Raw genomic sequence first — 13,592 nt, 5'->3', positions numbered from 1 at the left:
TGGTGTGCATGGTACAGCTACCTGTAATGTGTCTGATATGGAGGATATTCTCACCAGTCACTGGAGGCTATGCAGGAATATCAGCCTCCGTCTATCTATAGCCAGTGGTGTGCATGGTACAGCTACCTGTAATGTGTCTGATATGGAGGATATTCTCACCAGTCACTGGAGGCTATGCAGGAATATCAGCCTCCGTCTATCTGTAGCCAGTGGTGTGCACGGTACAGCTACCTGTAATGTGCCTGATATGGAGGATATTCTCACCAGTCACTGGAGGCTATGCAGGAATATCAGCCTCCATCCATCTGTAGCCAGTGGTGTGCATGGTACAGCTACCTGTAATGTGTCTGATATGGAGGATATTCTCACCAGTCACTGGAGGCTATGCAGGAATATCAGCCTCCTCTCATCTGTAGCCAGTGGTGTGCATGGTACAGCTACCTGTAATGTGTCTGATATGGAGGATATTCTTACCAGTCACTGGAGGCTATGCAGGAATATCAGCCTCCGTCTATCTGTAGCCAGTGGTGTGCATGGTACAGCTACCTGTAATGTGTCTGATATGGAGGATATTCTCACCAGTCACTGGAGGCTATGCAGGAATATCAGCCTCCATCCATCTGTAGCCAGTGGTGTGCATGGTACAGCTACCTGTAATGTGTCTGATATGGAGGATATTCTCACCAGTCACTGGAGGCTATGCAGGAATATCAGCCTCCTCTCATCTGTAGCCAGTTGTGTGCATGGTACAGCTACCTGTAATGTGTCTGATATGGAGGATATTCTCACCAGTCACTGGAGGCTATGCAGGAACATCAGCCTCCGTCTATCTGTAGCCAGTGGTGTGCATGGTACAGCTACCTGTAATGTGTCTGATATGGAGGATATTCTCACCAGTCACTGGAGGCTATGCAGGAATATCAGCCTCCGTCTATCTGTAGCCAGTGGTGTGCATGGTACAGCTACCTGTAATGTGTCTGATATGGAGGATATTCTCACCAGTCACTGGAGGCTATGCAGGAATATCAGCCTCCGTCTATCTGTAGCCAGTGGTGTGCATGGTACAGCTACCTGTAATGTGTCTGATATGGAGGATATTCTCACCAGTCACTGGAGGCTATGCAGGAATATCAGCCTCCGTCTATCTGTAGCCAGTGGTGTGCACGGTACAGCTACCTGTAATGTGCCTGATATGGAGGATATTCTCACCAGTCACTGGAGGCTATGCAGGAATATCAGCCTCCATCCATCTGTAGCCAGTGGTGTGCATGGTACAGCTACCTGTAATGTGTCTGATATGGAGGATATTCTCACCAGTCACTGGAGGCTATGCAGGAATATCAGCCTCCTCTCATCTGTAGCCAGTGGTGTGCATGGTACAGCTACCTGTAATGTGTCTGATATGGAGGATATTCTTACCAGTCACTGGAGGCTATGCAGGAATATCAGCCTCCGTCTATCTGTAGCCAGTGGTGTGCATGGTACAGCTACCTGTAATGTGTCTGATATGGAGGATATTCTCACCAGTCACTGGAGGCTATGCAGGAATATCAGCCTCCATCCATCTGTAGCCAGTGGTGTGCATGGTACAGCTACCTGTAATGTGTCTGATATGGAGGATATTCTCACCAGTCACTGGAGGCTATGCAGGAATATCAGCCTCCTCTCATCTGTAGCCAGTTGTGTGCATGGTACAGCTACCTGTAATGTGTCTGATATGGAGGATATTCTCACCAGTCACTGGAGGCTATGCAGGAACATCAGCCTCCGTCTATCTGTAGCCAGTGGTGTGCATGGTACAGCTACCTGTAATGTGTCTGATATGGAGGATATTCTCACCAGTCACTGGAGGCTATGCAGGAATATCAGCCTCCGTCTATCTGTAGCCAGTGGTGTGCATGGTACAGCTACCTGTAATGTGTCTGATATGGAGGATATTCTCACCAGTCACTGGAGGCTATGCAGGAATATCAGCCTCCATCTATCTATAGCCAGTGGTGTGCATGGTACAGCTACCTGTAATGTGTCTGATATGGAGGATATTCTCACCAGTCACTGGAGGCTATGCAGGAATATCAGCCTCCTGTCCTCTGTAGCCAGTGGTGTGCATGGTACAGCTACCTGTAATGTGTCTGATATGGAGGATATTCTCACCAGTCACTGGAGGCTAGGCAGGAATATCAGCCTCCGTCTATCTGTAGCCAGTGGTGTGCATGGTACAGCTACCTGTAATGTGTCTGATATGGAGGATATTCTCACCAGTCACTGGAGGCTATGCAGGAACATCAGCCTCCGTCTATCTGTAGCCAGTGGTGTGCATGGTACAGCTACCTGTAATGTGTCTGATATGGAGGATATTCTCACCAGTCACTGGAGGCTATGCAGGAATATCAGCCTCCGTCTATCTGTAGCCAGTGGTGTGCATGGTACAGCTACCTGTAATGTGTCTGATATGGAGGATATTCTCACCAGTCACTGGAGGCTATGCAGGAATATCAGCCTCCATCTATCTATAGCCAGTGGTGTGCATGGTACAGCTACCTGTAATGTGTCTGATATGGAGGATATTCTCACCAGTCACTGGAGGCTATGCAGGAATATCAGCCTCCGTCTATCTGTAGCCAGTGGTGTGCACGGTACAGCTACCTGTAATGTGTCTAATATGGAGGATATTCTCACCAGTCACTGGAGGCTATGCAGGAATATCAGCCTCCGTCTATCTGTAGCCAGTGGTGTGCATGGTACAGCTACCTGTAATGTGTCTGATATGGAGGATATTCTCACCAGTCACTGGAGGCTATGCAGGAATATCAGCCTCCGTCTATCTATAGCCAGTGGTGTGCATGGTACAGCTACCTGTAATGTGTCTGATATGGAGGATATTCTCACCAGTCACTGGAGGCTATGCAGGAATATCAGCCTCCGTCTATCTGTAGCCAGTGGTGTGCACGGTACAGCTACCTGTAATGTGCCTGATATGGAGGATATTCTCACCAGTCACTGGAGGCTATGCAGGAATATCAGCCTCCATCCATCTGTAGCCAGTGGTGTGCATGGTACAGCTACCTGTAATGTGTCTGATATGGAGGATATTCTCACCAGTCACTGGAGGCTATGCAGGAATATCAGCCTCCTCTCATCTGTAGCCAGTGGTGTGCATGGTACAGCTACCTGTAATGTGTCTGATATGGAGGATATTCTTACCAGTCACTGGAGGCTATGCAGGAATATCAGCCTCCGTCTATCTGTAGCCAGTGGTGTGCATGGTACAGCTACCTGTAATGTGTCTGATATGGAGGATATTCTCACCAGTCACTGGAGGCTATGCAGGAATATCAGCCTCCATCCATCTGTAGCCAGTGGTGTGCATGGTACAGCTACCTGTAATGTGTCTGATATGGAGGATATTCTCACCAGTCACTGGAGGCTATGCAGGAATATCAGCCTCCGTCTATCTGTAGCCAGTGGTGTGCATGGTACAGCTACCTGTAATGTGTCTGATATGGAGGATATTCTCACCAGTCACTGGAGGCTATGCAGGAATATCAGCCTCCATCTATCTATAGCCAGTGGTGTGCATGGTACAGCTACCTGTAATGTGTCTGATATGGAGGATATTCTCACCAGTCACTGGAGGCTATGCAGGAATATCAGCCTCCGTCTATCTGTAGCCAGTGGTGTGCATGGTACAGCTACCTGTAATGTGTCTGATATGGAGGATATTCTCACCAGTCACTGGAGGCTATGCAGGAATATCAGCCTCCGTCTATCTGTAGCCAGTGGTGTGCATGGTACAGCTACCTGTAATGTGTCTGATATGGAGGATATTCTCACCAGTCACTGGAGGCTATGCAGGAATATCAGCCTCCGTCTATCTGTAGCCAGTGGTGTGCATGGTACAGCTACCTGTAATGTGTCTGATATGGAGGATATTCTCACCAGTCACTGGAGGCTATGCAGGAATATCAGCCTCCGTCTATCTGTAGCCAGTGGTGTGCATGGTACAGCTACCTGTAATGTGTCTGATATGGAGGATATTCTCACCAGTCACTGGAGGCTATGCAGGAACATCAGCCTCCGTCTATCTGTAGCCAGTGGTGTGCATGGTACAGCTACCTGTAATGTGTCTGATATGGAGGATATTCTCACCAGTCACTGGAGGCTATGCAGGAATATCAGCCTCCGTCTATCTGTAGCCAGTGGTGTGCATGGTACAGCTACCTGTAATGTGTCTGATATGGAGGATATTCTCACCAGTCACTGGAGGCTATGCAGGAATATCAGCCTCCGTCTATCTATAGCCAGTGGTGTGCATGGTACAGCTACCTGTAATGTGTCTGATATGGAGGATATTCTCACCAGTCACTGGAGGCTATGCAGGAATATCAGCCTCCGTCTATCTGTAGCCAGTGGTGTGCACGGTACAGCTACCTGTAATGTGCCTGATATGGAGGATATTCTCACCAGTCACTGGAGGCTATGCAGGAATATCAGCCTCCATCCATCTGTAGCCAGTGGTGTGCATGGTACAGCTACCTGTAATGTGTCTGATATGGAGGATATTCTCACCAGTCACTGGAGGCTATGCAGGAATATCAGCCTCCTCTCATCTGTAGCCAGTGGTGTGCATGGTACAGCTACCTGTAATGTGTCTGATATGGAGGATATTCTTACCAGTCACTGGAGGCTATGCAGGAATATCAGCCTCCGTCTATCTGTAGCCAGTGGTGTGCATGGTACAGCTACCTGTAATGTGTCTGATATGGAGGATATTCTCACCAGTCACTGGAGGCTATGCAGGAATATCAGCCTCCATCCATCTGTAGCCAGTGGTGTGCATGGTACAGCTACCTGTAATGTGTCTGATATGGAGGATATTCTCACCAGTCACTGGAGGCTATGCAGGAATATCAGCCTCCTCTCATCTGTAGCCAGTTGTGTGCATGGTACAGCTACCTGTAATGTGTCTGATATGGAGGATATTCTCACCAGTCACTGGAGGCTATGCAGGAACATCAGCCTCCATCTATCTGTAGCCAGTGGTGTGCATGGTACAGCTACCTGTAATGTGTCTGATATGGAGGATGTTCTCACCAGTCACTGGAGGCTATGCAGGAATATCAGCCTCCGTCTATCTATAGCCAGTGGTGTGCATGGTACAGCTACCTGTAATGTGTCTGATATGGAGGATATTCTCACCAGTCACTGGAGGCTAGGCAGGAATATCAGCCTCCGTCTATCTGTAGCCAGTGGTGTGCACGGTACAGCTACCTGTAATGTGTCTAATATGGAGGATATTCTCACCAGTCACTGGAGGCTATGCAGGAATATCAGCCTCCGTCTATCTGTACCCAGTGGTGTGCATGGTACAGCTACCTGTAATGTGTCTGATATGGAGGATATTCTCACCAGTCACTGGAGGCTATGCAGGAATATCAGCCTCCGTCTATCTGTAGCCAGTGGTGTGCATGGTACAGCTACCTGTAATGTGTCTGATATGGAGGATATTCTCACCAGTCACTGGAGGCTATGCAGGAATATCAGCCTCCGTCTATCTGTAGCCAGTGGTGTGCATGGTACAGCTACCTGTAATGTGTCTGATATGGAGGATATTCTCACCAGTCACTGGAGGCTATGCAGGAACATCAGCCTCCGTCTATCTGTAGCCAGTGGTGTGCATGGTACAGCTACCTGTAATGTGTCTGATATGGAGGATATTCTCACCAGTCACTGGAGGCTATGCAGGAACATCAGCCTCCGTCTATCTGTAGCCAGTGGTGTGCATGGTACAGCTACCTGTAATGTGTCTGATATGGAGGATATTCTCACCAGTCACTGGAGGCTATGCAGGAATATCAGCCTCCGTCTATCTGTAGCCAGTGGTGTGCATGGTACAGCTACCTGTAATGTGTCTGATATGGAGGATATTCTCACCAGTCACTGGAGGCTATGCAGGAATATCAGCCTCCGTCTATCTATAGCCAGTGGTGTGCATGGTACAGCTACCTGTAATGTGTCTGATATGGAGGATATTCTCACCAGTCACTGGAGGCTATGCAGGAATATCAGCCTCCGTCTATCTGTAGCCAGTGGTGTGCACGGTACAGCTACCTGTAATGTGCCTGATATGGAGGATATTCTCACCAGTCACTGGAGGCTATGCAGGAATATCAGCCTCCATCCATCTGTAGCCAGTGGTGTGCATGGTACAGCTACCTGTAATGTGTCTGATATGGAGGATATTCTCACCAGTCACTGGAGGCTATGCAGGAATATCAGCCTCCTCTCATCTGTAGCCAGTGGTGTGCATGGTACAGCTACCTGTAATGTGTCTGATATGGAGGATATTCTTACCAGTCACTGGAGGCTATGCAGGAATATCAGCCTCCGTCTATCTGTAGCCAGTGGTGTGCATGGTACAGCTACCTGTAATGTGTCTGATATGGAGGATATTCTCACCAGTCACTGGAGGCTATGCAGGAATATCAGCCTCCATCCATCTGTAGCCAGTGGTGTGCATGGTACAGCTACCTGTAATGTGTCTGATATGGAGGATATTCTCACCAGTCACTGGAGGCTATGCAGGAATATCAGCCTCCTCTCATCTGTAGCCAGTTGTGTGCATGGTACAGCTACCTGTAATGTGTCTGATATGGAGGATATTCTCACCAGTCACTGGAGGCTATGCAGGAACATCAGCCTCCGTCTATCTGTAGCCAGTGGTGTGCATGGTACAGCTACCTGTAATGTGTCTGATATGGAGGATATTCTCACCAGTCACTGGAGGCTATGCAGGAATATCAGCCTCCGTCTATCTGTAGCCAGTGGTGTGCATGGTACAGCTACCTGTAATGTGTCTGATATGGAGGATATTCTCACCAGTCACTGGAGGCTATGCAGGAATATCAGCCTCCGTCTATCTGTAGCCAGTGGTGTGCATGGTACAGCTACCTGTAATGTGTCTGATATGGAGGATATTCTCACCAGTCACTGGAGGCTATGCAGGAATATCAGCCTCCGTCTATCTGTAGCCAGTGGTGTGCACGGTACAGCTACCTGTAATGTGCCTGATATGGAGGATATTCTCACCAGTCACTGGAGGCTATGCAGGAATATCAGCCTCCATCCATCTGTAGCCAGTGGTGTGCATGGTACAGCTACCTGTAATGTGTCTGATATGGAGGATATTCTCACCAGTCACTGGAGGCTATGCAGGAATATCAGCCTCCTCTCATCTGTAGCCAGTGGTGTGCATGGTACAGCTACCTGTAATGTGTCTGATATGGAGGATATTCTTACCAGTCACTGGAGGCTATGCAGGAATATCAGCCTCCGTCTATCTGTAGCCAGTGGTGTGCATGGTACAGCTACCTGTAATGTGTCTGATATGGAGGATATTCTCACCAGTCACTGGAGGCTATGCAGGAATATCAGCCTCCATCCATCTGTAGCCAGTGGTGTGCATGGTACAGCTACCTGTAATGTGTCTGATATGGAGGATATTCTCACCAGTCACTGGAGGCTATGCAGGAATATCAGCCTCCTCTCATCTGTAGCCAGTTGTGTGCATGGTACAGCTACCTGTAATGTGTCTGATATGGAGGATATTCTCACCAGTCACTGGAGGCTATGCAGGAACATCAGCCTCCGTCTATCTGTAGCCAGTGGTGTGCATGGTACAGCTACCTGTAATGTGTCTGATATGGAGGATATTCTCACCAGTCACTGGAGGCTATGCAGGAATATCAGCCTCCGTCTATCTGTAGCCAGTGGTGTGCATGGTACAGCTACCTGTAATGTGTCTGATATGGAGGATATTCTCACCAGTCACTGGAGGCTATGCAGGAATATCAGCCTCCATCTATCTATAGCCAGTGGTGTGCATGGTACAGCTACCTGTAATGTGTCTGATATGGAGGATATTCTCACCAGTCACTGGAGGCTATGCAGGAATATCAGCCTCCTGTCCTCTGTAGCCAGTGGTGTGCATGGTACAGCTACCTGTAATGTGTCTGATATGGAGGATATTCTCACCAGTCACTGGAGGCTAGGCAGGAATATCAGCCTCCGTCTATCTGTAGCCAGTGGTGTGCATGGTACAGCTACCTGTAATGTGTCTGATATGGAGGATATTCTCACCAGTCACTGGAGGCTATGCAGGAACATCAGCCTCCGTCTATCTGTAGCCAGTGGTGTGCATGGTACAGCTACCTGTAATGTGTCTGATATGGAGGATATTCTCACCAGTCACTGGAGGCTATGCAGGAATATCAGCCTCCGTCTATCTGTAGCCAGTGGTGTGCATGGTACAGCTACCTGTAATGTGTCTGATATGGAGGATATTCTCACCAGTCACTGGAGGCTATGCAGGAATATCAGCCTCCATCTATCTATAGCCAGTGGTGTGCATGGTACAGCTACCTGTAATGTGTCTGATATGGAGGATATTCTCACCAGTCACTGGAGGCTATGCAGGAATATCAGCCTCCGTCTATCTGTAGCCAGTGGTGTGCACGGTACAGCTACCTGTAATGTGTCTAATATGGAGGATATTCTCACCAGTCACTGGAGGCTATGCAGGAATATCAGCCTCCGTCTATCTGTAGCCAGTGGTGTGCATGGTACAGCTACCTGTAATGTGTCTGATATGGAGGATATTCTCACCAGTCACTGGAGGCTATGCAGGAATATCAGCCTCCGTCTATCTATAGCCAGTGGTGTGCATGGTACAGCTACCTGTAATGTGTCTGATATGGAGGATATTCTCACCAGTCACTGGAGGCTATGCAGGAATATCAGCCTCCGTCTATCTGTAGCCAGTGGTGTGCACGGTACAGCTACCTGTAATGTGCCTGATATGGAGGATATTCTCACCAGTCACTGGAGGCTATGCAGGAATATCAGCCTCCATCCATCTGTAGCCAGTGGTGTGCATGGTACAGCTACCTGTAATGTGTCTGATATGGAGGATATTCTCACCAGTCACTGGAGGCTATGCAGGAATATCAGCCTCCTCTCATCTGTAGCCAGTGGTGTGCATGGTACAGCTACCTGTAATGTGTCTGATATGGAGGATATTCTTACCAGTCACTGGAGGCTATGCAGGAATATCAGCCTCCGTCTATCTGTAGCCAGTGGTGTGCATGGTACAGCTACCTGTAATGTGTCTGATATGGAGGATATTCTCACCAGTCACTGGAGGCTATGCAGGAATATCAGCCTCCATCCATCTGTAGCCAGTGGTGTGCATGGTACAGCTACCTGTAATGTGTCTGATATGGAGGATATTCTCACCAGTCACTGGAGGCTATGCAGGAATATCAGCCTCCGTCTATCTGTAGCCAGTGGTGTGCATGGTACAGCTACCTGTAATGTGTCTGATATGGAGGATATTCTCACCAGTCACTGGAGGCTATGCAGGAATATCAGCCTCCATCTATCTATAGCCAGTGGTGTGCATGGTACAGCTACCTGTAATGTGTCTGATATGGAGGATATTCTCACCAGTCACTGGAGGCTATGCAGGAATATCAGCCTCCGTCTATCTGTAGCCAGTGGTGTGCACGGTACAGCTACCTGTAATGTGTCTAATATGGAGGATATTCTCACCAGTCACTGGAGGCTATGCAGGAATATCAGCCTCCGTCTATCTGTAGCCAGTGGTGTGCATGGTACAGCTACCTGTAATGTGTCTGATATGGAGGATATTCTCACCAGTCACTGGAGGCTATGCAGGAATATCAGCCTCCGTCTATCTATAGCCAGTGGTGTGCATGGTACAGCTACCTGTAATGTGTCTGATATGGAGGATATTCTCACCAGTCACTGGAGGCTATGCAGGAATATCAGCCTCCGTCTATCTGTAGCCAGTGGTGTGCACGGTACAGCTACCTGTAATGTGCCTGATATGGAGGATATTCTCACCAGTCACTGGAGGCTATGCAGGAATATCAGCCTCCATCCATCTGTAGCCAGTGGTGTGCATGGTACAGCTACCTGTAATGTGTCTGATATGGAGGATATTCTCACCAGTCACTGGAGGCTATGCAGGAATATCAGCCTCCTCTCATCTGTAGCCAGTGGTGTGCATGGTACAGCTACCTGTAATGTGTCTGATATGGAGGATATTCTTACCAGTCACTGGAGGCTATGCAGGAATATCAGCCTCCGTCTATCTGTAGCCAGTGGTGTGCATGGTACAGCTACCTGTAATGTGTCTGATATGGAGGATATTCTCACCAGTCACTGGAGGCTATGCAGGAATATCAGCCTCCATCCATCTGTAGCCAGTGGTGTGCATGGTACAGCTACCTGTAATGTGTCTGATATGGAGGATATTCTCACCAGTCACTGGAGGCTATGCAGGAATATCAGCCTCCTCTCATCTGTAGCCAGTGGTGTGCATGGTACAGCTACCTGTAATGTGTCTGATATGGAGGATATTCTCACCAGTCACTGGAGGCTATGCAGGAACATCAGCCTCCGTCTATCTGTAGCCAGTGGTGTGCATGGTACAGCTACCTGTAATGTGTCTGATATGGAGGATATTCTCACCAGTCACTGGAGGCTATGCAGGAATATCAGCCTCCGTCTATCTGTAGCCAGTGGTGTGCATGGTACAGCTACCTGTAATGTGTCTGATATGGAGGATATTCTCACCAGTCACTGGAGGCTATGCAGGAATATCAGCCTCCGTCTATCTGTAGCCAGTGGTGTGCATGGTACAGCAACCTGTAATGTGTCTGATATGGAGGATATTCTCACCAGTCACTGGAGGCTATGCAGGAATATCAGCCTCCGTCTATCTGTAGCCAGTGGTGTGCACGGTACAGCTACCTGTAATGTGCCTGATATGGAGGATATTCTCACCAGTCACTGGAGGCTATGCAGGAATATCAGCCTCCATCCATCTGTAGCCAGTGGTGTGCATGGTACAGCTACCTGTAATGTGTCTGATATGGAGGATATTCTCACCAGTCACTGGAGGCTATGCAGGAATATCAGCCTCCTCTCATCTGTAGCCAGTGGTGTGCATGGTACAGCTACCTGTAATGTGTCTGATATGGAGGATATTCTTACCAGTCACTGGAGGCTATGCAGGAATATCAGCCTCCGTCTATCTGTAGCCAGTGGTGTGCATGGTACAGCTACCTGTAATGTGTCTGATATGGAGGATATTCTCACCAGTCACTGGAGGCTATGCAGGAATATCAGCCTCCATCCATCTGTAGCCAGTGGTGTGCATGGTACAGCTACCTGTAATGTGTCTGATATGGAGGATATTCTCACCAGTCACTGGAGGCTATGCAGGAATATCAGCCTCCTCTCATCTGTAGCCAGTTGTGTGCATGGTACAGCTACCTGTAATGTGTCTGATATGGAGGATATTCTCACCAGTCACTGGAGGCTATGCAGGAACATCAGCCTCCGTCTATCTGTAGCCAGTGGTGTGCATGGTACAGCTACCTGTAATGTGTCTGATATGGAGGATATTCTCACCAGTCACTGGAGGCTATGCAGGAATATCAGCCTCCTGTCATCTGTAGCCAGTGGTGTGCATGGTACAGCTACCTGTAATGTGTCTGATATGGAGGATATTCTCACCAGTCACTGGAGGCTATGCAGGAATATCAGCCTCCTGTCATCTGTAGCCAGTGGTGTGCATGGTACAGCTACCTGTAATGTGTCTGATATGGAGGATATTCTCACCAGTCACTGGAGGCTATGCAGGAATATCAGCCTCCGTCTATCTGTAGCCAGTGGTGTGCATGGTACAGCTACCTGTAATGTGTCTAATATGGAGGATATTCTCACCAGTCACTGGAGGCTATGCAGGAATATCAGCATCCGTCCATCTGTAGCCAGTGGTGTGCATGGTACAGCTACCTGTAATGTGTCTGATATGGAGGATATTCTCACCAGTCACTGGAGGCTATGCAGGAATATCAGCCTCCGTCTATCTATAGCCAGTGGTGTGCATGGTACAGCTACCTGTAATGTGTCTGATATGGAGGATATTCTCACCAGTCACTGGAGGCTATGCAGGAATATCAGCATCCGTCCATCTGTAGCCAGTGGTGTGCATGGTACAGCTACCTGGGACGGAGCAAGGTCTCTTTGCACCCTAGGTATTTCTTCAGCCTTACGCCCCCCCCACCCTCGATAGCTACACAAGCCCTCATACAGTGCCCCCAGTAGTTCTGGCAATAGTGGCCCCCTGTGCAGTGCCCCAGTAGTGCCCCTTATACAGTGCCCTCAGTAGTGCCCCTTCTACAGTGCCCCCAGTAGTGGCCCCCCTATGCAGTGCCCCCAGTAGTAGTCCCGCACCTATGCAGTGCCCCTTATATAGTGCCCCCAGTAGTAACCCTCCCTATGCAGTGCCCCCAGTAGTGGTCCCCCCGATGCAGTGCTCCCAGTAGTAGTCTTCCAGTGGCAAACGCTGGATTTCTAGAGGGGGGTTTCCAAATGCTTGATTTTAGAGTGAGTGTGGCCAGTCCATGAAGAGGGCATAATTAATACTTAACCAGCTTTAATATGCGTCATACAAAGTATATTGTGTGTAATAATTCCAGCATATACAGGACCAGCGATCACAGTAACCCATTATATGCAGCAGTAGGCCACCCTGCCTGAGCTGAATGTATTTATTTTAGATGTGGGCACCATTCCAGAGCATTAGAGCAAGTCCGGGGGCCTGGAGGAGCAGCAGAAGGACCTAGCACTGCCCTGGACATATATGTACATATTGGGCTCTATAGCAGTGCATCCCTAACAGTACATGTTTTCCAGATCTCCTAGTTGGTGCACAGGTTATTTATCACTGGCTGATACATGTTAAAAGATCCACAGGTGGTGCTAATTATTTCATTTGTGATACTGAGAATAAAATAAAATAATTATAATAAATAATTAATATTATATTACTATTTCTATTGTGGTCATGGTGTGGGCTGGGGAGGGGGATTTCCAGGCAGACGGAAACCCCCCCTGCGTTTGCCTATGTCTTCCCCCCAGCAGTGCCCCCAGTAGTAATCCCCCCAGTAGCAGGCCTCCCCCAGCAGTGCCCCTATTAGTAGTCCCCCCCCAGCAGTGCCCCAGCAGTAAACACTCCCTATGTAGTGCCCCCAGCAGTAACCCCCCCCTTTGTAGTGCCCCCAGTAGTAGTCCCCCCAGCAGTGCCCCAGTAGCAGTCCCCAGTCGCAGTGCTCCCAGTAGCAGTCCCTCCAGCAGTGCCCCTATGTAGTGCCCCCAGCAGTAATCCCCCCCTATGCAGTGCCCCCAGTAGTAGTCCCCCCAGCAGTGCTCCCAGTAGCAGTCCCCCCCAGCAGTGCCCCCAGTAGCAGTCCCCCTCCAGCAGTGCCCCCAATAGTAGTCCCCCCCAGCAGTATCCCCAGTAGTAGTGCCCCCCAGCAGTGCCCCAGTAGCAGCCCCCCCCCAGCAGTGCCCCAGTAGTAGTCCCCCCAGCAGTACCCCTAGTAGACAACCCCCTCTAGGCAGTGCTCCCAGTAGTGGTCCCACCAGTGTGCAGTGCCCGCAGTAGTCCCCCCAGTAGTGCCGGTTGTAGACGTAGTCCTCCACCCCCCCACCCCCGC

This window comes from Taudactylus pleione, unplaced genomic scaffold (genome assembly GCF_031769625.1).
Source record: "Taudactylus pleione unplaced genomic scaffold, aTauple2 ptg001449l, whole genome shotgun sequence".
NCBI classification, from domain to species: domain Eukaryota; kingdom Metazoa; phylum Chordata; class Amphibia; order Anura; family Myobatrachidae; genus Taudactylus; species Taudactylus pleione.
This window is presented reverse-complemented; position numbering follows the sequence as displayed.